Source organism: Alosa pseudoharengus, unplaced genomic scaffold, assembly GCF_046254945.1.
Source record: "Alosa pseudoharengus isolate Yale_2024_CS ecotype anadromous, Long Island Sound unplaced genomic scaffold, YU_APseudo_1.1 YU_APseudo_1.1_scf_12, whole genome shotgun sequence".
Lineage (NCBI taxonomy): Eukaryota > Metazoa > Chordata > Actinopteri > Clupeiformes > Clupeidae > Alosa > Alosa pseudoharengus.
The window spans coordinates 20,151,176-20,176,105 of NW_027468587.1; the positions used below are offsets into that span (position 1 = coordinate 20,151,176).

A 24,930-nucleotide genomic window follows, 5' to 3' on the forward strand; every position below is an offset into this window, starting at 1 on the left:
TCCATTGTCTCCGCCTCACATGGAGTGGTTTTGAAAAAGTGCCAAGAGTAAGTGGGGAAAAAACAGAACGTTTAAATGGCAATGACATGCCAGAGGAGACAGATGTCAGTTCCTTCATTCCTGCCATTCTCATACAGTAATTGTTTCAGACTAATATCAACATCACAGTTTCAGTGCCAGAAACTATTTATTTTACTGTAAGCACCTCCTGCCTCACAATCACAATTCAAACTCATTTGCAACCAAAGGCTTTCCCACATTTACACACACACACTTAACTAAGCCAAAAACTAGCTGCCATGTTAGTACTTCAGGGTAACCAGAGTTTGATTTTTCTACAAAGAAAGGAATGTGTGAGGGATGAAAAAAATCCCTTTACCTCCCATCCTGTCCTACGCCAGGTTCAGGCTACATGATTTTAACCTGATTTTGCCAACACATTTGGAGGACAGATTTTGTTACATTCCCAAGAAAAACAACCAGCAATTTGTTGGCTATGATGCCCCACAACATGCCAGGGAAAAATGTAGAAAGTCAGAATGTTTTGGGAATCTCCTGTGGCGTATTCCAAAGTTCACACCGCACAGGGGGAATGTGTGTGTGTCTGTGTGTATGTGTGTGTGTGTGTGGGGGGGGGGGGGGCAGGAATGGGTTACTGAATAGGCCTCACTCAGGCTCACACACAAGAATGTGTGACAGAATATATGACTGTCGCATGATGATTCTCAGTCCTCATTCAATACCAGACACTTTCTCTCTGCCTTCTCCCACACGTGTCATCATCACAAACATACCACAGAGCACCACAAAAGCACTTTGTAAGCAGAGAAACCTGATGTCGTGAAACAAAATAGGATTTGCATTCATGCACAGGTGGGAGAGGGAAGGGGAGGGAGGGAGAGAGGGAGAGAGAGAGAGAGGGAGATATTTGCCACTGAGATTGTTTTTCCTGCTTATGGTTGCCCTCCTTTTTCTGGTTCTTTCTCAGAAACACTTCTTAGGGGCAGCATGGGTGGGGCTTCCTATTAGAAACCATTTTATTTTCCCATCTCCCACATATGCAGAGCCCGACATGGCCCTGAGCATCCAACTATTTTCTTACACCTAACATCTCCTCTCTCCTACATCGCTAGTCCTGTCTGGGGAAAGGGAAGAATTGAATGGAATCCCATATGCTCCTGTGTGCACATCACTTGTGGTTCCAACCTCAACCCAGAACAAACACAAATTACCTCAAGTCAACTGTGCCACAGTTGGTCTATCTCTTAATAGACACACACCCTGGACACTACCACGTGAGAGATAGGAAATATTAGCTCTCTAGGGTTAACCACCACCCACAGCCCACCATAAGGGACTGTGAAAAAACACACATTGGCAGCCATCTGAGTTGCTCTTAGGTCAGATGTTCACTGTGATGTGAGGGAGAGAAAGAGAGAGAGACAGAGAGGGAGGGAGAGAGACATGAGGAAGAGTGAAGAAGGTAAGAGAAAGAGATTAATTTATCTAGTGGGGAATATTTTACACAGCACATGGGGGTTTGTCTTCTTGACAGTGCTCTTTTTTGTAGCGTATTCTTGCGTAATGTTGTCAAAACGTGCCCTTGCCATATTGACCCACTCCTGTTTGTAACCTCTGCTGAGGAATCTATTTAATAAATCCTCGGCCTGTGTTGAATATGGCTCATCATCACTACATATCCTATGAATCCGATGGAAATGGTAAGGGGGAGGCTTTTAATCCGTGAACGCGGGTGAAAACTGTCTCCTCTCAGATGTTGCTCTCTACACTACACACACAGGCAGCACATAATTTATGGCCTTATACTTTAATTTGTAGCAGATGATTCATTCCTCTAACAGGGGACAAAATCAGAGAACATGAACATTCCTCCCTACATCCCATTGTTATCATGACTGGTACGCTAGCAGTGGTCATATAGGTTTAGTCAGAGTTTTGTTTCCGCATTTAACATAAATAAATACATTTCTTCAGTAATTTTGTGTCAACGATTCCCAGGACACTGAAAGACTGGGCTGCATAAAACTTGGTGGGCATGTAGCCCCACAAGGATGACACGGAACCGTAGGCTATGGACTGTGTTCAACCAGAGCTCATATTTCCTATGTCTTCACCATTATGGTAGTGACCAGGGTGTGGGTTCTGCATAGGTGGGAGATGGGAAAATAAAATGGTTTCTAATAGGAAGCCCCTAGCCTGAAGTCATCATATATGAGTACTAAGTGTTTCTGAGAAAGAACCAGAAAAAGGAGGGCAACCAAGAAGAACAATCTCAGTGGCAAATATCTTGCTTTCTCTATCTCTCTCACCCGCTCTCTCCCCTTCCCTCCCCCTCCTCTAGTGGAGGTTAACACATTAACCTCATTAAGCACACAACTTAAAAATGTGCCAAAAATGTGCAAATCCCATTTTGTTTTATGACATCAGGTTTTTTTCTGCTTAGTTACCACACGCTTTTGTGGTGCTCTGTGATGTTTTTGTGATGGCCGGGAGAGAGTGGGCGAGAAAGTATCGAATGAGGACTGAGAATAGAACTAAGTAGTCACACTAAGTAAGTGTTTGTGGGTTTTCTCAGGAAGGAAGCTCTACAATCAACGACAGTCACACATTCAGGTGTGAGCCTAAGCGTAGCTCTCCTCTCCCCACAAGGTAACGACAAGTTCAGAACTTGTATTCCTCTCAGTTTATATAAATAAAGGAATAGGTCATAATTAAATAAAGGAAAAGGTCATAATTTGTTGTGTGTGCTTGCTGCTGAGAAGGCCTAACATACAGAAGTTCATAAGGGAAAAGAGGAGGGGGCAGCCGGGGGATTTACCTCTGGACCATGACTGGAGTAGAGGAGCGGGGATAGCTCCCCAATTAGTAGGCTAAAGTACGTCACACTAAAAAAGCCTCCAAAAAAGCCAATTTTATTCATGGAATTGTGTATACAGGGCTATAGTTTCACATAGGCTACATGTTATTTTTCTGGATTGTGTGAAATAAAAAAATAATATTGACACACCGAAATGATTTGGTTTCATCTTGACAATTGGTTGATGGTTTTGAGTGGCTGATGGTTTTAATTGGCTGATGGTTGCCCAACAACCCTACAAACTAGGACCGCCACTGCTCATTTCCTTTCTCTTCCCATTGTCTTCGCCTTTTTTCTCAACACAGCCCCCCCCCCCACGCTCTCTCTTTCCCTTACTCCCATCTCTCTTTCCCTTGCCCCTCCAAGGGAGAGAGAGAGAGACTTGCACTAGTCCCAAAAGAGCTACATGTTGAAAACTTGCCTTTTTGTAGTGCAAATAAAGACCTATTCCTATATACGAGTTCAAATACTAGGCAAGCAGGTGCGTGTATACTCAACTTGTCACACACACACGTTTTGTCAAAGCTAGCTTTAGTGGAATCCTGCTGCTGCTTACACGGTCACACGTGCAAGCAGATTCCTTCTGCAGAGATGCAGTCACTTTACCCCTAAATACCAACATGCTGGTTGATTTTGTGCTCCTTGCTCTTAATGGGAATAGCAGATTTTTTTCATGGATGTTATGCCCATAACACCCATTATTAAGACATATAAGAACGACCCTTGTATACCATGTGCCTGGCATCTGATCTCTTAATCCGCTGTCAAACTAGCAAAAGTGATCTGGACACGCCCTAAACACGCTTAAACCACTTCAGAACATGCATTTAAATCATCATAATAGGGTCCCCTGGGTCCCCCCTGAAGAATTAATTTCCAAAGTAAGGTGATAAGATGACAAGTCTCGTGACAAGACTGATTTTATTTGTGCTGAAGAAGGAGAAAGCAGAATCAAAAGCAGAGTACAAGTACAAAAGCAGAACCAGGCCAAAGGCCATGCGGTCAGACCCATAGAAGAATACAGCACTACAATAGAAGAATAAAGCATGAACTTTGCATTAAAATATAACCCAGTGCTATTTCCTATTTTTATGACTTCATTATATTTTATGTCAAATGTATGATGCAAATTAGGATATAAACAATTTTTTTCATTCAAACAAATTCCAGTCTTTGTGTTTTTTAAATCATAATCATGATCCCTTCAGATGTATGACATACAAAGATATAGAAATCTATATAGAACATATAATGATTTGCATATTTAGCTAATTAACATGAATATTCATGTTAATTAATATTCTTTAAAAAAAAACATATCTTAAACATACACCATACTGCACACACAGTGTATGCCATTTAATTTTCAGTGCTACAATCTAAAATGCTATACGGAAAAAGTTCATTACAGCAAACCAAAATATACTTCAGTTGTCAACACATAAATTCTAGGACATTTATAGTGCAGGGGTACTATAGTGCAGAGGTAACAGTACTGTAACAAAGATGTTTATAGTACAGTACATCACAAAAAGAGCATTTAAGCTGTTTCATATAGAAAGGTTTTACAGCCTATGTAGGAGTACAGAAAAGCAAAGTTGACATTGTTCACATGATTCTTTTAAAAATATGTCATACCCAGCCTCCTATTTGGGTTTCGTCACTGCAACTCAACATCACTTCCATTGTCCACCTTTGGAAATGTGTGTGTCTTATTTTAAAGGACACTGTTCATAGAATGCTCTTTGTGTTTTAGAATGTGTACTATGTGTATGAGTTGTGTGAAAGATTTTGTGTGTTTGCAGTAAAAAAATTTTACAAATACTACTATACATCATTATAAACGTATGATATATATATATAATATGAAAATGCACCAATGAATAAAAACATGGTAAATTACATGCAGAAAATGAAAAAGATAAAAATGCTATTTGGTCCAATCAGCTCAATGAAGAACAGAGGTCAGTCTTGCCACCGTAGATGATGATGGTTTCCCCCAGTTCTCCTGTTAGTAGAGTACGAGTTAGAATGAAGAATATTCTATATCCTATAATATAATATGGTAACACACACAAAGAAAAGGGGAACACAGGAAAGCAACTCATGGAGACAGGAACAATATCTCAATATTACTCTTCCTTCACAAAACAAACCTACCAGATGTTTCATATTTCTGGGAAAAGAGATACTACGGCTTCCATAGCATTATGTGTGGGTGATGGTATTCATGAGGACGTTGGCTTTTGACATTCACTACTGCAAGCATTATACTCACTTGATATATATCATACCTTAATATGGAAGACCCCTAGACTGGCCATTTGGAAAGCACCTGACAAAAAACAAGAGAAAACAATTGATGAAATAAAACAATACTATTGATTAAATAAAACAATACTATTGATGATGTTAAGATACCATGCAGCCATAAGAGTATAAGTAGACTCTAAGAAACAAATGCTGTATTATATCTGAGCTAGGGACTCATAGATATTATAATACCAATCTAAAGAGATTGGGAACGTCTTTTATGTGACTATCCTACTTGACTGCGAGATTGGCTCCTTGAATTGAATCTTCAAACCATTGGCTATTTGGGGTCTCCCTTACAATTTAACTTACAGTACAGTGAAGGAATACATTTAACCTGTGTGTGTGTGTGTGTGTGTGTATATAGGGGAAAGGCCTGGGGTGACATACAACATACCTGTTATGCATGTAACTGGATTTCCACAGAATGAAGAGCCCAATCCCCACAATGACCACAATGACCACAATCACAGAAACTATGCACGGCACTACACATGGGTCATGCAAAAGAAAATATGGAAAGTGACCAGGATGAGATGAATAAAAAGACATAATGTCAGAATCACATTCACTTGCAGTTACATTATGGATGTATTAGTCTCAGCTAATAATGCACGTGCCAGATGACTGGTGTTTCTGACTTTCAGTGTTCAGAGGGTACGGAAGGGTGTACAGAAGAAATTGGCTATTCAGTAGCCTAAAAGGTATGGCTCATGAGTGCAATACCACTGGATGGATTATCAAAGAATGTGTTAAGATAGCAATTAGGCAGTTCAGCTTTACCTACAGTAACAATGAAAGCTCAGTGCCAATTACCAATACCAGTGCAGAATTTGTGTAAATGTATGAAGTGAGTGACAGGGTTAGAAATGCAGATAACTTTGACATGAGTAATACAATTTAAGCGTAGGACAATATTAAAATGGGTCAATATTTACCTCCACATGTTTCACTTCCTTTGTTGTCTCCACTACTGTCTGAGTCATTGTGAGCTAAAAAAGAAACAGATGTGGAAAACTGTAACTAGAGGTAAATTGTTTTTTATTAAAACATCCACTGAAAATATGGAAAATATACAACCAAGTAAAAATGCCTCTGTTTACTAGACTCTGTCAGTAACAGTGCTGTAGAAACAGTGAATACCCAAGGATCTCTATACAGAACCAGTGGCTGTGATGACCATGAAAAAATTATTCACAGCCAATTAAAATGAGAGAGAAGGGGAAAGACTTAAAAATGCACTCTGAAAGTTCACAGTAAAACTGTGCAGTTTACAACTGAACCTTAATTGTTCATAGTTGTACTACCTTTACAGTTTGACCATGAACACGTCATAACTGAACTGTGAACTCTCGTGTTTCTATGAAGATCATGGTCACCTCTTCTGATGTTAAATAATGCTGACTGCAAAATTCACAGTTTAACACAAATATATGGTTGAACTGTGAATGTCAATTGTGACATTATAGTCTTCTTTCTTACTCATGATGTTTACTGTTTAGTTTGTTCACAGACATTTACAGTTGCATCTCACTTTTTATCTCAAAATGCTGTCTTTTTATTTAAAGAATTTGACATCTCAAAATGTTGACTTATATCAAAATGTTCACTTATCTCAAAAAGCTGACTTGAGGCTGATTTTCCCCCAAGTGGGCTTACATAAAATAGCTTACCCCAGCCAAAATGCATTGTGAAATATTACAGTAAAATCGCAAGGTTTACAGTTGAATCTTAATTATTCACAATGAACTTCCCTGTTCATGGTTACCTCTTCAGGTGTTTCATGACTGTGAAGATTGCAGATCAAACATGATATGGATAAACTGTGAAATGTTCACAGTAAGTCGACATTTTACACTGAACTTTCGCAGTGAATTTCACAGTATAATTGTAACATACTTGACAGTTGAACTGTGAAGCATTCAGAGAGTAAGTTGACATTGTACAAACTTTCATTGAATTTTGTGAAAAAATCATAAATTGTCAGTTTTACGATGAACTTCCACAGTGAATTTCACAGTAGAGCCATCAAGCTGGCAAATTTGCATAAACTATACATAACGAAAAGAATGCACTGAGGTGCTGGCAAGGGAAAATAAACTATACAACTATTTTATAGTTTATAAATTAGCATAAACTACCATAAACTTTCATAACTTCATGGTTGAACTGTGAAATGTTTGAATTTCCCCTGGGGATCAATGCAGTATCTATCTATCTATGTTCACTGTAAGTTGACATTTTTACTGTGAACTTGAATTTCATTATATATCTGTGAAATATGTTAACTGTGAAGCATTCACAATAGGTTGACATATGTACTGTGAACTTTCACAGAATTTTACTGTAGAACAGTGAAATACTTCATGGATGAACTGTGAAACGTTCACAGAGTTGACAGAGGACAGGCGGCTTTAACTGCATACCACTGTTTGAAGCTGAAGTAGACCCCAGTGCAGGTTGGATCTCATCCACAGAGCAGTTGCCTGTGTAGCAAAATAATGATCAAAATAGAAAAATTACACAAATCTGTTCCTTGTTTTTGTTTGAACTAACAGAAACATTATTCATCTCATGATGAAAATTCCTTGACATACCTGAGCACTCTACCTTATAGTACTCCTATTTGGATAGAGCAAAGAATCATATGTTATGTCCATTTGGAATGATTTCACAATGATCATACAAAAAAACAGGAGACAAATCAAGTGACTACTTACAAGATTATTATCCTTTTCACACTCCACTGAACATTTGACAGTGGTCATGCACTTCTTGAGGGAGATCTTTCCTTGAATAATCGCCCTCACCAGATTGTTGTCGTATTTGTCGCTACTACCAAGTTGGTAGTCCTAACAACATATTCAAGTTAGAAATTAGATTATTTTGGAATTGGATGACAGTGTGTTTAGCAGAGAAATAAGACATGTATATGCTCTATAATTACTTCTCCATCGCTCCAGTAAGGCATGCAGTGGGGGCCAGGTATAGGAAACAGCTGGAATGTGGGCACACCATTTTCAGAACTGAAGGTGCAGAAGGTGCCTGTAGAAACTGCTGTCTGCAGCATTAAGAGGGCTGAAAAAAAATCAAGAGTTACACACGCACACACACGGGCGCGCGCAAAGTAAAAAGGACAGCTCACTGTTCCAGCGAGAAATATAAATGTTAATGCTCAAAGCCAAGGTTAGTGTGAATTCAAGCACTTTCAAGGTTAATTTTCAAGTTTGTAGGCCTAGTCCTATTTATTATACGAATAGCCTAGGCCTACATTAATTCCCAGATCGCAAAATCAGATTGGTAGATAGCAGACCGCTGGTGGTAGCCTATGCCACCGGTGGCGTGCCACTTGTGGTCCGCCGTTGGGCCACCATCTCTTTAAATTTAACTTGTCATGAATATTAAGAAAAGTTAATAAATTGATATATAGAGTATAACTGAACAAATGAAAAAGATTTTAGACCAATAGTGGCTAAATAGGCTATTGGGCAATTTGTCTGCAACCCGCCAGAGAACCGATGAGCAAAATGCCAGCGGACTGCAATCTGCCAGCCTCTTGCTATCTGGGATGCCATAAACAATCAAAATTGTGCTTCGCAATTAAGCAAAAAGATACAATTAAAAGAAAACAAATAAGCTTCTTCCCTCCTTTCAGCTACCGCTAGATCTTTCAGGGGTTAGAGTGGTTGACTGACAAGTTAACGACTGTATTGACAGGTTGATATAGCTCAGCCAAATCAACGGTGCTTTAGACTGCAGCACATTGGGCTACCTTATAGTACGAACATGAAACACGGAAATAATTATTGGAATACAGCGTACAACCAAGGCATAATTTATTCCAAAACGCTGCGTCAAACAAGTTCGTCGACAGCACCTTTTGGCATGTTGGCAACATTATTGGCATAGGCTATCTACAGTGCCGGCTTTTAACTCCTGCGAAAAAGATCAACACGCGCGTTCTGCAGCACATACCGCTATAACAAAAAAACTGTTTAGTGTAATGTTCATAGGTATTAAGTGTTTACGATGCTATGATTGACGCCTTACCGCCTATGTTAACAACAACTCACCGACTCATTTTAATGACTCCTTTGGTCACGCAATAGGCGGTTTCGGAAAACAGATGCAACTTACCAAAGACATTTGCCGCCTTCCTCTCCATTGGTCTGGCTCCGATTAACTGAGCCCAGCAGATGCCGGCATTGCTTATAAACCGGGGCGTTTCCAAACTATAGTGTGGGCGGTTTTACCGATTGGACCGCCGGAGAACCGATGAGCAAAATGCCAGCGGACCGCCAGCGGCCCCCAATGGACCGACAGTGCATGGTCCGCCAGCCTCTTGCTGGGTCGTGGGAAAAATGAAACAAACAAATGAAGAACTCTTTCTTCTTTCATTTTCTGACTTTCCCTGTCTTTCCTTCTTTCACACGCTAGGAGGAGCTTTATGCAGTCGCTGGTCCACTATCAGCACTCAAAGCCACACTCACCTGCACTTAAACATACTCATCAGTACAAGTGACGTATGACAACCACCCTTCCCTCTCTCTCTCTAACTGGCAGCATGTTCAGAAATGAAAGCAATTATGATTGACATAATGCTGCTGATGTCTTAAAAAATAGGAAACCTTTCTAAATAGCTTCATTTGGAGTATCCCTAGATTCCATACAGGGCACAGATTAACATGTAAGCTAATGTGAACACTCTTCCCACAACATTAGCCGGTTGGTTCAGAAAGGGGTGCCCAAATTCTTCAAGTCAAGTCAAGTCAAGTCAAGTTTATTTATATAGCGCATTTCATACACAGAGGTCATTCAATGTGCTTTACATAAACAAAACCAAACAATAATAACAAATAAAAGCATAGAAGGGCAAGTCAAAGAATAATTAAAAGGTAAAGATAATAATAAAAACAAAAACATAAAACACAAGGTAAAATCATTTAAAAATAAAGAATAATTAGTAAGCAAAAACAAAGGCAAAAGTAGTAAAAAAAGTAATAAAAGACAAAGTAGAATAATTATCAAGGCAGATTCAGAATTTGTAACTCGGCACAGTTAGCAGAAAGCATCTGAGAACAATTTGGTCTTAAGTCTAGATTTAAAACTGGCTACAGTTGGGGCCTTTTTGATGTCATCCGAAAGTTGGTTCCACAGCTGAGCCGCATAGCAGCTAAAAGCTGCTTCACCATGTTTAGTTCTAACTGTAGGTTTTACTAGCAGGTTTTTCACCTGGGACCTGAGAGGACAAGAAGGTGTGTACTGCTGAAGCATGTCTGACAAGTATTTAGGTCCTGCTCCATTTACTGATTTATAAACAAGCAATAGTGCTTTAAAGTCAATTCTGTGACTTACTGGAAGCCAGTGCAAGGACTTAAGAATTGGAGTAATGTGGTCAGTTCTTTTAGTTTTTGTTAGAATCCTAGCTGCTGCATTTTGTATCACCTGAAGCTGTTTAATAGTCTTTTTAGGAAGGCCTGTGAACAGTCCATTGCAGTAATCAACCCTGCTGGAGATAAATGCATGAATGAGTTTTTCTAAGTCATGTTTTGACATCAGCCCTCTGAGTTTGGCAATATTTTTGAGGTGGTAAAAAGCTGATTTAGTTATCGCTTTCATGTGGCTGTTGAAATTTAGATCACTGTCAATTAATACACCAAGATTTTTAACAGTATCCTTTGCCTTCAACCCTTTTGTGTCAAGGAGAGTGGCAACCTTAAGTCTTTCCTCATTTTTACCAAATATAATTACTTCAGTTTTTTCTTTGTTCAGCTGAAGAAAATTTTGAGACATCCAGGTGTTGATTTGTTCTATACACTGACACATAGATTCAAGAGGACCATAGTCGTTTGGTGATAGAGCTAAGTAAATTTGTGTGTCATCTGCATAGCTATGATATGAAATCAAATTATTTTGAATGATTTGTCCAAGTGGGAGCATATAGAGGTTGAATAATAGTGGCCCCAAGATCGACCCCTGGGGAACACCACAGGTCAAGGATGTTGGTGTTGAGGTACAGTTTCCAATGGCAACAAAGAAGCTCCTTTCTTGTAGATATGATTTTAGCCAGCTGATAACTATGCCTGTAAATCCAACCCAGTGTTCTAGTCTGTGTAGTAAAATATTGTGATCAACAGTGTCAAATGCTGCACTAAGATCCAGTAGCACTAGGACTGATGTTTTACCTGAATCTGTGTTGAGGCGTATGTCATTGGAAACTTTAATGAGAGCTGTTTCAGTGCTGTGATTTGCCCAAAAACCAGACTGAAAGTAATCAAAATACCCATTTGATGTTAGGAAGGTGGTTAATTGATTAAAGACTACTTTTTCAATAATTTTGCCAATAAAAGGTAGATTGGATATGGGCCTGTAATTGTTTAGCATGGAGGCATCCAGGTTATTCTTCTTGAGAAGTGGCTTTACAACAGCTGTTTTCAGTGACTTAGGAAAATTGCCAGACAGCAGTGATACATTTACAATTTGAAGGACATCCGCCGCTATGAGGTGAAAAACAGTTTGAAGAAATTGGTAGGCAGAGTGTCTAAGACACATGTGGAAGAGCTGAGATTCTGTACCGTTTTTTCAAGTGTTTCATAGTCTATCAAGCTGAACTCTGACATCAAGGGCCAAAAATGAATCTGGGGTGGAGGGCCGCGGGCCAAATCTAAATGATGTTTTCTAAACAAAGTTCGGGAGGAGCCTTAGGGATGATTGACAGCAATTAACTCACCTGTCTTCCGCCACCAGGGTATTTAAGCCGGCCTCCCTATCCATACGTCACACGCCGCGGCGCTCGCAAAATTATTGGAGTTGCAAAGCCTCAGTAGGCAGACGTAATGAAGCTGGGTCTTTTTACTACTAACCATCCAAAAGCTACATCCAGTCCATGAGCTACAGCCACCTGGTTCACCAGCGTTTTCAGGTCACTGCACAGAGCAAGGGTAAGCTACAACTATCGATTATGCTATAGCCTACTCACCCCAGCCTAGTGATGGGCGAACGAAGCCTTGTGAAGCTTTTGAAGCTTCTTCCTGATTGTATCGCAAAATGATCCGAAGCATCAAAGCATCGAAGACAACACAGTGACATCTGGTGGCCAGCAGAAATGACAGCGGCTATGAATTCGACACAACCGAACGAAGCTTACAACATGAACATGAGGGACAGAATGGACACATGGCCAGATAGCAAACTTCATTGATTTAAAGTTGAAATTTGGTCAGATTGGTTGCTGTTTGGTTGAGTTTAAAAAGTCAACATCAATTCAATGTTTAAGTGTAATTATAATTTCAACGTTGAAAAACTGGCGTTGAATCAACATTGCTTAAAGGTTGGGTTTTCCATGATTAAAAGTTAAGCATTTCATCAACATCGTTTCAATGTCAATTTTCCGAGGATACGCGCTTTAATCAACCGTCCAATCAGCAAGCAGCATTTTATTTGAATTTTCTCCCGGAGGAGCTGGATACTCTCGCTGCAGTGCAAACGTTAGAGAAGAGAAGAGAAGAGAAGAAGTAGAAGTAGAAGTGTCAGCTTAACATTTGTAAAGGTAAGTTCGACATTTATAATTTTTTATCAGCCACTGTTGAGAACTAAACTAGGAAAAAGTTGTTAAATAGGTTATTCCAAGATGTAGTTCTACCGTGTTCTAGACTAGTTCTACCATTGGTGAAATAACTGAATTTGGTGTTCGTTAGTGCTAACGTCATTATGCTAGAGTTAGATGTATGGCTATTATGTTAATATTCGTTTTTAGACTTGAAGTTGGAAAGGTTGCTATTGCTTCACGGTTAAATTGTTATCGATAAGTGGATGGTTAGTCTAGTGTTGGTTGGTTACCATTAGCAGGTAGCCTACATCCATTTTGAAGATTGGTGCATTAGCTGCTAACCGTTAGCTTCGTAATAGCGATTGCTAATTAGTTGAAACACCTGTGGCTATTCAAGGATCTTTGGTAAATGACACTGACGGTGCCCATCACATACTTATTGTTAAGACGCTACCGTCGTAAAACCCTTACCGAAATGGGGGTCAATAGCTACAATTCGGCTATTATTTCGACTTTTCCCTCGTTCCTTTTCTCCAAAAAAGCGCTAACTATTGATAGATTTTCTGTCGTTATTAGTTTTGCTAACGAGCATGTTTATTCTGTTGATTCTGTTCATGGGGCGAGTGTGAGAAGGTATTTTTGTGCGACACTGGGTTTAACGAAGACGAGCTCCAGCCCCGGCCATGACCCAGCTTTAAACCGAAGGGAGCTCTCGATACCTGGGACAGTTGATCTGCTGAGCTCGGTAGCGAGAGAGCAATGAATATTACCGACACACGTAAAAGAATGATCTGCGCGTGCGTTGGCGACTCTGGTTGTAGGTGTGGCCCACTGTTTCACTGACTAATCAGAAAACCGCGTGATTGTTCTCATCCAATCGTCAAATATTGCCTTTCAAACAATTTCAAACCATTTTCTGTCAGCGCCGTATAGAGTCAGATCTTTGAGACGATGCACTCAGATTGATTTTCATGTTGGTTGTCGACGTCTCTTCAAGTATTTTCCCGGCTGAAGACGATTTTCTCTTGAAATAAATGAACAAACAGCTTTTTTAAAGGCTTTTATTTCACCTGGGTCTGCTGAAAGTAGGTCAGCTCTTTTGCTGCTCATTTTTTCACTGCTAGCAATCCTCGTGGTTGTCTCCTCATAAGTCTTTAGCCCATGAAAACGATATTTTCTCTTGACAGAAACGATTGAATTTTACTTCCCTTTTTTTTTGTAAAACAACTAGACTATAATCCTGAAAAAAAAACCTACAACTTATATCGTTTTTTCGTCTTGTTGGTCAGCTCTTTTCCTGCTCAAATTTTGAACATTTCTAATTTTTCACTGCTAGCAATCCCTGTGATTGTCTCCTCTCAAGTCTTTCGCCTTTACTTCACTTTTTACGTTCTCATGTCAAACTAGGCAAAAAAAAAATCATTTAAAAAAAAAAAAACCTTGCGTGGTTGTCTTGTCAGTTAGCTTCTTTGCTGCTTTAACTTCGTTTTTCACTGCTAGCAATCACGTGTATTAGGTTGCGGTCGTCTTGTTAGCTCTTTTGCTGCTCAAACTTTCACTGCAGTCCACGTGGGGTAGGTCGTAGTTGTCTCATAAGTCGGCTTTCTTGCTTCTCAAATCTCTAACACTTCCTCATTTTTCACTGCTAGCAATCCTCGTGGTTGATAGAAACGTTCTTTTTCCCCCGTAAAGAAACCAGGCTACAATACTTGTTCTTACATCTTTCCCACGTATTCCTTCCCTTTTTGGTTTATTAAAGTTTTTTTTTAAAAGTGCTAACTTTGTACTTATTGTACACTGCCACCGGCAACGTCGTGCTCATTGCTCACACTGTTTGACTGCTAGCAGCATAGCACACAATTGTTTTAATATTGCCAAATCAAAGTTCCCAATATGACGTCTTACTGGGCTAAGAGACGAACTGTAAAGAAATTTGTCAGGAACACGCAACAGGATATCCTTAATGAATATCAGGAAACCGTTAATAGGCCTGAACTGATGAAAACAAATTCGGCTTCACTCATTTTCGAACATAATGAAATACCTTCCACGTCTTCTGTTTGTCTGGATACACCACCTGAATGTACAACTTTCTGTGTGCAAGGGGATGATTTATTAGAGGATAGCATATCAGAGCGTCTGCACATCAGAACTTCGTCCTTTGACTTTGATGCGCATCAGAGTGCTGCTGTAGGCCCAGATGATCTGGATGATCTAGTTGAGTCTGACTCTGAGTCTGTGACTGATGAGCCAGATCCTGATCTTTTGATTAGGAGTCTAAGATATTGGGCCACAAGTTACTCGGTCTCATTAGTTGCACTGTCTGCTCTGCTTTCCATCTTACGCTCCCAAAGGATGGGAGGACTTTGCTTGGGACACAAACTCATGTCCCAACTACTAAAATGGGAGATGGGGAGTACTACCATTTTGGTTTAGTTAATGGAATTTTGTCAAGAATCAAATGTCTGAGTCTGCCAGTGAACCTCACAACTCTTGCTGTGCAGTTTAACATAGATGGCCTTCCCCTCTTTAAAAGTTCGAAGCTGCAATTCTGGCCCATACTTGGACTACTCAAGTGTGATTACACCAAGTCCCCATTTGTTATTGCTTGTTTTTGTGGTATAAGCAAGCCAAATATTTTTGAGTACTTGAAGCATTTTGTGGAAGAACTTGGTGATACACTGGCTAATGGCATTGTTCATAATGGTAAGCGACTCAGTGTGGTAGTTGACTCGGTTATTTGTGATGCTCCAGCCAGAGCATTCGTTAAGAACATAAAATCACACAACGGATACTCTGGATGTGACAAGTGTGACCAAGAAGGTGTCTGGAGGAATAAAATGACTTTTCCAGAGACAAATGTCAGGCTCAGGACAGACTATAGTTTTTCACACATGATTGATGAGGAGCATCACTTGAGGCAAACACTTGGGCCTTTAACAGGGTTGGTGAAGATGGTTTCTATGTTCCCGCTAGATTATATGCACCTCTGTTGCCTCGGGGTAACAAGGAAACTATTAATTAAGTGGGTAAAGGGCAAAAACCATCCAGAACGGTTAACCTGATTTCACAAAAACTGTTGGAGCTACGTCCCTACACTCCCTGCGAATTTAACCGCAAACCACGGCCTTTGGTGGAGCTGGATCGTTGGAAAGCAATCGAGCTGCGATCCTTCATGCTCTACTGGGGTCCTATAGTCCTGAAGGATTGCCTTGCCGAGGAATTGTACCAGAACTTCATGTTGTTTTCAGTTGGGATGTATTTGTTTTTGTCCCCATCAGTTTCTGAGAAAATGGTGGTATATGGCCAAAAGTTGATGGTTGCTTTTGTCGAACACTTTGGAAAATTGTATGGCAGGGATGAAATTGTATTCAGTATACATCAAGTTATTCACTTAGCTGATGAATGCAGACAGTATGGGCCTCTAGATAATATTTCAGCATTCCCTTTTGAGAATTATTTAGGCCAAATTAAGCATTTTCTAAGCAAGCCCCATAATCCTCTGCAACAGCTAGTCAAAAGGTTGTCTGAAATTCCCCTTGTTAATGTTCCATCCCCAACAGATGAACCTATGCTACACAACATTCACACAAATGGCCCTCTCCCTCAGGCTTTGAGTTCTGCCCAACAATACACAAAAGTCACCACTAGTCGGTTCACTTTGTCCACAACGCATGGGGACAATTGTGTTTCTGTGGGAGATGATCTTGCATTAGTTGATAACAAAGTCCATATACAGGGTAATATCTGCGTGTTGTACAGAAAGTTCAAACACCAACAATCATATTACACATATCCTTGTGAGTCGTCACACATGGGGATATACAGGGTTTGTGACTTACATGACAACATGGGTGTAACAGCACTTCGTTACATCAAACACAAATGTGTTCTGTATCCAGATGGAGGTTATTTCATAGCTATTCCCATACTTCATACATAAACTATATTATTAAGCCACATACACACTGCCCACCACCTCTGATCATCAGTATGCCACTGCCCCCCCCCCCCCCCCCCCCAACACACACACACACTGCCCCTTACCAGCATCTTATTAAGCCACATACATACAACACACTGCCCACCACCTCTGATCATCAGTATGCCACTGCCCCTCCCCCCACAAATGCACACTTCCCCCACACACATACACTGCCCCTTAACTCTCCAACCCCTACATACATACAGTACACCACTCACCATCATTCCACCCAAGACATCACACATGCCTGCCCTTAGGATTCCCTTGCCCCTCACATACACACACACACACTTACATGCTCCCTCTACTAGCACGACCCCAGGCAGTTGGGTTGACCCCTTGAGCCGTGGATCTGCCCAAGATTTCTTCCTGGACAAGGGAGTTTTTCCTTGCCCCTGTTGCTCCTGGGTGTCCCTTGGTGCTCCCCAACCCCTCTTTTTTTATAGTATCTTTTTATTTATTTTTCTTTAATTTATTTCTGTAGTTGAGTGGACACTTGAGCACAATGCATTTCATTACAGTGTTTCCCCTACAATGTATTCATCAGCGGCGCAGCGCCGCTGCTAGAAATCAAGTGCCACTGCAAAAAAAAGTTGCCTAATTAAAAAAAAAAAAGACGCAAGTGAACTTCAGGAACAGCTGCCGTTCGTTCAGGTTTTTATGTCAACAAATAATAGTAGGCTAACGTTGAAGGCGCAGTCAGGATTCCACAGGAGATCACGCTTGTTTGTGTTTGTTTAAGTTTATTAGCAGACGCATTTTTGTGCAAGAAAAGGTAGCCTACATTATGTTAACCAAGGAACCAAATTAAACACGCCAGCGAGATGGCTGCCCCTTCCTTCAGTAGCCTATTCCCAGATAAATTCCACGCATTGTTTCGTTTTTTGTTTGTGATACAGGCAATGATTTCAAGCCGTGTTGCTAATACCTAGGCTGTGAAACTAAGGTCTAGCTAGCCTACTGGTGGGTTTAATTGAATTTGAGTAATAGGATACGCAACCATTTACATCTGAGAGTTTGTAATTCCTGTAGAGCTCACCAAAATTATAGATATGATACAAGACACTTATCTGCTATAATCCAAGATAGATTTTCTTCGAGTTTTTGAGCATTTATTTTACCAAATGACATGGGAAACATAATTCATTTAATCCACATATGCACCATGCACAACAACGCTACTAAGTTAGCTTAAAACCTTGAGAATCAAGCAAGCCGTCACGGCATTAAAGTGACAAGCACTCAATTCGACTTGCACAGCACCTGACATGAAAGAGAAGTCTATATAGTTTATACAGTGCTGTGCAAAAGTTAAGACACCCATGCTGAAATTGACTAAAGGGAGGAATAAAAAATACTTTGCCTTTTGTCTTAACCCAGTACACTACGGGTGACCCGTATTCGGGAAAATACAGTGCCCCCCACCTCCCCCCAACAACCCCCATGCATTTTTTTGCACCTTATCATGAACTACCATAGTCATGCTATATACCATTTTAAAGCTGAGAAACTCAAGAATCGATATATGTAAAGCTTTCCATGAATTAACATATATTTCGTGTGTAAAATATAAGTTTATCCCGATATATAACATATCAGAATACCCCCCTCCACCACCCCCCAAAGTTGCTGCGTTCATACTTTGTCACTTGTCTGTATGGCCGTACCAATAAGTTAGCCCAGCATGCTTGGTCTTGAAATTTTCGTAAGAATCCATAGATGTAAAATATCTACATTGTTTTATTGCCAATATATTGAGTAGTTGTACACGCCAGTACAAACAAAACAGATACATACGAAAAGAAGCGAAGTAAAATCTTAGTTTTCGCGGAAATCCAGATATTTCGGTTCTACTTCCATTATTGTCGCTGGATTCACGGTACTCCGCGTGTTCACGAGGCTCTTCTGATTCCATCGATACCCATTACATGTCTGTAGGACCAATGAGAGTCGAGATAGATGCCATCAAAGCCAATGAGTCACGTAAGCGATGAATCTGACAACCAGTCTTTGAATGGCCATAGCGCTGTGTCTGAGTGAGCCAATGAGATGGGACCTAGATGTCCGTGTAGCCAATGAGCAGAGCTTTCTTTAGACATGTGACACATCGTCACATTCTACTTCCCTGTCGGCTAAACTCAAGGCGCATAGCCCATGCGTAACCAGATTCCGAAGCAGTGGTTTGGAAGTTTGTTACTAAACAAGCAAGAGACATGTTTTTGAAGGTTTTTGTTCGTAAAACATGCCAAAGAGACAAAAAAAGACGAAACATGTCGAAGAACCCGAGGACATTGAAGATCTGGAGGACATCGATGAAGGAGAAGAAAGCAATTTCTCGGAATGCGACTCCGAGGAGGAGCAGAACTTTTTAGCTGGGAAGGACCCTGATTTTGAGCTGTGAGTAGACTACTTATATCCATATACAGTTACAGATACAGTTTAGTTTGTTTTTGTAATGTTTAGTGCATAGTTTTTCATTTAGCTTTGTTTCATAGTGTGAACAGTGTTCTGGTACCTGGGGGGGAGGGGAGTTAGGTGAGAATGCAGTGTGTGTTTGTGTGTGTGTGTGTGTGTGTAAAAGAGAGAGCAGGGGGAGGTGTGACCTGAGTACACACATTTATATCATTTGTATAAGTTGTTGGGAAGGGTTTTCATATACTTTAGTGGGTCTGAGCCTAACTTCCACCTGTACAATTGTTTCAGTGACAGTGATGAAGACTGGGCCCCGCCAAGCAAAAAAACAAGAGCTGAGGATCCTGTGTCTGAGGAAGAGGAGTCGGTGGCCGAGACTATTTCAGTTGTTCATAACACGTTCCATTTTGTTGACCGTGGTTGCCAACATAAATACATTTCTATTGCATTGAATGTGAATCATTTGATGTTTCGTTTGCCAGGGTATTGTTATTTTTTACCTTTGTTTCATTTTATAATACAAATGTTCACTGCATTACCTTGTTTGTCCTTTTTTCATGGAAATCTCAAAGGCGTAGGAGCAAAAGTAAGAGTTTCAGGTCAGATAATGCTTCTCTGGACTCATGGCACAGCCACTGCAAAGCACTCATGGTACAAGCAACATGACACAGAGAGTGTAACCTTTCATTTGACACCAAGATCATGGTTCTACATAAAGGGGTTCTTGTATAGGAAGAGTTTTAGTTTTGGGTAACCAAAGGTCCTTTTGGAGTCTCCAAATGGACACTTAGCAAAACGCATGTGTATGCCCACACAAATATGGGTCCCACACAGTCATACTTCATCCTATAAGGATCTACTTTGACATACAGATTCACAAGACCTGGTAGTGGGCCTCAGTGGTGTTTTCAAGAGAAAATAAGTGACCAAGAGGGCAGAATGTGGTCATTTCTAGAGATGTACATAACCGCCTATAAAAAAAACTATCATTCTACCCTTTGCCACTCTCTGATAGTTCATCACACAGTCAATCTATTGGTACCAAAAAATTCTACAAGGCCTTAGCTTTCCAAAGAGGTCAGGCACTTGATTGTAAGTCAAAGTATGTGGCAACAGGGCCATTTTAAGTAGGCGGTGTGCAATTTTGAGGAAAAACTCAAAATAGGGGTGTAAATGCTATGGGTTAATGCCTTAATTAAAAAAAAATTGTTATTATATAAATAAATGTCTTAACTTATGCACAGCACTGTATATTCTAAATAGTAATAGTTTGTACAGTGGTGTTCATGTTCATTTATAGTTCAAATAGGCTGGGGTAAATTTACCCATCTCTGCGTTGCCCAAGGTTCAAGTAAACTCATACAGGCATTATGTTAGCGGGTTGGTGTGATGTTTGACTCATTTGTTTGTGATACTCAGGAATTATCTACGTCAGGAAGTTTAAATTCGACTCTAGGATATGCTGCTATAGATGTCCCCTTAATTGTCACACAATTTCAGCACATGAATAATGCCCTTACTCTTGTCCATAGAAAAGCAAAGATGGAAAGCAGCATGGAGCTTTGGAATGTTGTGCAATTCCCTGGAGGTGGTGGCGTAGCTATAGTGCTAGACAGCTGGTATAATGCAACACAACAAAAATTGTTGTGGCCCCCTAAACATGTTAAACATTCAAAAGCACTTCAAGATCAACTCCAACCAGATGATCGATGGACTACGTATCATGATGTTCGCCTCTTAAAAAGCTGTGGTGGGTCACTGCAGCCCGTCATCACTATTGTGTAGGGATGCAACGGTACAGTTTCCTCATGGTAGAAGTACAATTTCAATATTTAAAAAAAATAAATTATGATTTTTAATGGATGTGCCTAGTCTCTGTAGAATCAATTAGGGATGAGGTGTCTGCCAATTTGGTTAAAATGTATTTCATTGATATTTCACTGTCTCCCTCCGTCTCACCACTCACCTGCTACTGTCAATTATAAACTCTTTCTTCCTCCAACTTTCTAACAACAGAATTTTGGGGTACATTAGACCAGATCTAATAATGCTTCGTTTGTGAAACGGTCTTCATTTTGCACCAAAATCTTACATGGCAGCAATATAGCCTACTGCAGTGCCTCTGAGTGCATTTCTGTCCCTGTCTTCACTAACAAAACGTTGCATCCCTACTATTGTGTGATATTGTAGATAAGAGTAAATTGACATTGTTGTTTGCCAAACAACTATGAAGTATGCAAAAGCTGGTCAGTTGAATGTCTTACAGTGGAATTCTAAAATATCCCTTTACTACTTATTTTGTTCTCACAGACACACATGAGCAGGCAACACAATATGAAAAGAAATATATCAATACTAACTGTGCAACATCGGAATTAGAATCTGAGGAAGAGGCTGCAGAGAGGTCTATGAGGCCAATAAGGTACACTGGATAGCCTAGGAGCAGGGTTTCCACAGGTCATGGGAAATCAAGGAATTTGATATTTTGGTGGACATAGTCAGGGAATATCAGGGAATTTAGTAATAGCAGAGAATGTCTAATAAGGGGAGAACTGCCACTCTCGGAATACTTCCGGTTTCTAAACTGGTTGCAGTTCCTTCTGTGGTTCCACATGAGGGCGCTCGTCCACGAGTGCAGAATACATGGAGGTCTATGGAGCTGTACCCCTCAAAATCCACTTTTCTCGGGATATAATTTTTTTTCAAGTAATTTGAATATTGTATTCGAAAGGGGAGGCAAAGAAAATACACTTGGTGGAGTATTATATTTTTTAAAGTCACTTAATTGTTCTAAAAAGCCTTTCAAACGTGTCAATGACATCACTCATTAGCACAATGCTAGCGTGTTATGGGCAACAACGACCCAAACTGTAAGAAATCAAAAGGACATAAGTACTTGTTCATTCAACTTTTGACCTATAACCCATGTTGAAGTTATACAAACTACAATCAAATCTGAGATTTGTCAACGACAATCAGGTGAAAGAGACAAATTTAGCCGTCTAGCTCCATTGACTCCCATTCATTCTGCACTCATGGCGATCGCCCCCAGTGGAAATATGGTGGAACTGCAACCAAAATTCGGTACAATGGGACTTAATACGGAGTGGCAAGGCTCTCCGTAGACGGGCTCTGGTAATAGGATCTAGTATTTGTTTTCATGTGTCCTTCACTGGATCAAGTATTAACTTTTGTCATGCCTTACATGCCCCTCCCCCCGGGAGTTGTGCTAGGAATTGTTTACCAAAAACAGGTGTGATCTGTTACTTTTGATTTTATTAAGGCAAAGAAGGCCGAAACTGTATGAAGAGCAGGGTTTACCTGAGAAGAAAAGGTTTGCTGGTGCACCTGATGTGGGTTCCCCAGGTAAAGGAATAGTAAAGGAATAGTAATGATGTTATAGTAATGATGTGTTATTTTATATTCAGCGGTTGTCTTTCAAACTGTCTCTGTACGCAATAGTAGTCTGATAAGTGACCGCTATGGTGTAGCTAGGTTAGTCTCTACAACATACTAAGGTCGGGGACCAATTGCAGCCCTCTGCTCACTTTTATGTAACCTGCCATGAAGTCGAAATATCTGTAATGTGGCCTATTGTTACATGAATCTATTATATATCCATTGCACATAGTTGGTCAAGTACTGGTGTGACATGTTTTTCATCATTAAACAGTGTAGCATTAGTTAACATTTATCTTGGGGCGATATGAACACAGTGTATGTTTGTATGCTAATAATGATGTATTTAAAGAATCTATAATATGTTTTGTAGGGACACTAGAAGGCAGTTCCAGAGGCCAGTTCCAGCTTTTACGATCACCAGAAAGAAGGGGTATGTGGTCACATTCAGGTTTTATCAGTTCTGATTACACTAAGCTTTTCTTTTTGCCTACAAATGTAGCCTGACATTTGTATCAAAATGTAGTCTGGCTATGATCAAACTGCCTCTGTGCACTGATAAGCTGATGTGATGTTAAGAGCGTCCTTGTACATAAATCTGGCGAAATGCGGAAGTAAACAGTGTTGCCATTTGTGAGTGGCTGCAGATCAGGAAGATTGCGTGCGATGTCAATGGGATCTACCAGTGAAATTCATCATTACACTTCTTTTTACTTTGAACCATGTGTTGCATCACACCATGTTGGGAAGAACCTGAACTGTGTATGGCTGCTCCAGCAGAGAAATTTGATGTTGGATTTCTTCATGATCATAGTTGTGGGTGAAGGAGTACAGAAAAGAGCTGTCTTTAGGGTGGATGCTGCACAGGTTACTCGGTGTGGTTTGGGGTTTGCTAGTTATAAAAGGTTTAATATCAAGTTTCAAAATTTTGAATTGACAGCTTGTCTCTGTTTCACTAGGTATACCAGGAGACAGCACCAGCCCTCATGTCCAACATGGTCAGCAAGTGTGCAATGGTATACAAAACATTCAGCTTTTTTAACAAATGTCAGGCCACTACTGTCATTTTGCTCTGATTTTGTGTTTCTTGCTAACTCCATAGAATTTCACTAGATATGCCAGGACACAGCACCAGCCCTTACCATGTCCAACATGGTCAGCAAGTGAGGAATGGTATGAAAAAAATTCAGCTTTTTTAACAAATGTCAGGCCACTACTGTAATTTTGCTCTGATTTTGTGTTTCTTGCTAACTCCATGGAATTTTACTAGATATCTCAGGACACAGCACCAGCCCTTACCATGTCCAACATGCTCAGCAAGCAAAGAATGGTATGCAAAACATTCAGCTTTTTAAAGAGTTGTCAGGCCGCTACTGTCATTGTGCTCCGATTTTGTGTTTCTTGTTAACTCCATGGATTGTCAAAATAAGTGCTTAACTTAAGTGCTTTAAAGGAACAGTGTAAATGTAAATTAATCATAAAATGGCCCTGATGTATAACCAGACATGATCATGATAATTTCAAATACTTTTATCATAGTAACCCAGCCTAAATATTCCCATTACAAAAGTGAAGTAGCAGCCCTCAACTTATGTTGATGTTGTCATTATGCATACACTGTGTTTTTGCCTGTTGCGCCACCCTCCACCTATCTGACTTAGGCAGCTAGCTGGCAACCTCTAGGTGAGGGGATATATGCGCTGCAGTATTTTGAATGTGATTGCAGTAACAGTTTTGGTCACAAACTTCTCACCACAGTCTTATGTTTTCTCCTCATAGAGTTCTTGAGCAACTATTTTCCACCCCAAGATTTGCCTGAATTAGCTTGTAAGTATATTATTTCAGTGTCTAAGTGGCTATATTGTAATTGTACATTTGCATGTTGACACTCTTATTTTGTCATTGTATTTTAAAGATTCTGCACCAGAGAAAGGGGAAGAGTCTAGGCAACTTTTGCAAAGTAAGTTTTTATTTTCTGAAATTATTATTGAGAGATAATAAGCCCAGGGTTGATTAAAATATCTCATCCTATGTAGTACTGACAACATTGACATTCCTTTCTTAGACGTTTCCGACACTGGTAAATTGGTTCGTCATGTTTTTTGAAGGGCTTCAGTGATTGCTCTGTCACATAGCAGTTTGATACATTTCTCTATATTGAAGACACAAGGTGCCATGTATTAGTCAAGCATTTTTAAGCATTATCATAAACCTATTTTAATGGCTTTTAAAACCTTTTTTTCCCTCTGAAGACATTGCAGTCAATAAAATGACGACAATGCTTGGCCAGCTACTAATTGAGGTGAAGGAAGTGGGACGCAACATTCAGTTCCTAAAGGCGGAGATGACTGACATAAAGGCAAAGGGGGTACTTCGTGAGAATTCTGAGGTTGC

The 24,930-nt window shown here is 40.1% G+C and overlaps 1 protein-coding gene and 1 long non-coding RNA gene across 2 annotated transcripts in view; both read left to right on the plus strand.

Moving 5' to 3' along the window:
- The window catches only part of ubxn11 (UBX domain protein 11), a 133,191-nt gene that overhangs the window by 61,176 nt on the left and 47,085 nt on the right, over window positions 1-24,930 (plus strand). The gene's annotated exons all lie outside the window — the stretch shown is intronic.
- LOC143118397 (uncharacterized) lies at window positions 18,131-19,672 on the plus strand. Its single transcript, XR_012986133.1, has 2 exons — window positions 18,131-19,122; window positions 19,429-19,672. It is a non-coding gene; the product is annotated as an uncharacterized LOC143118397 (long non-coding RNA).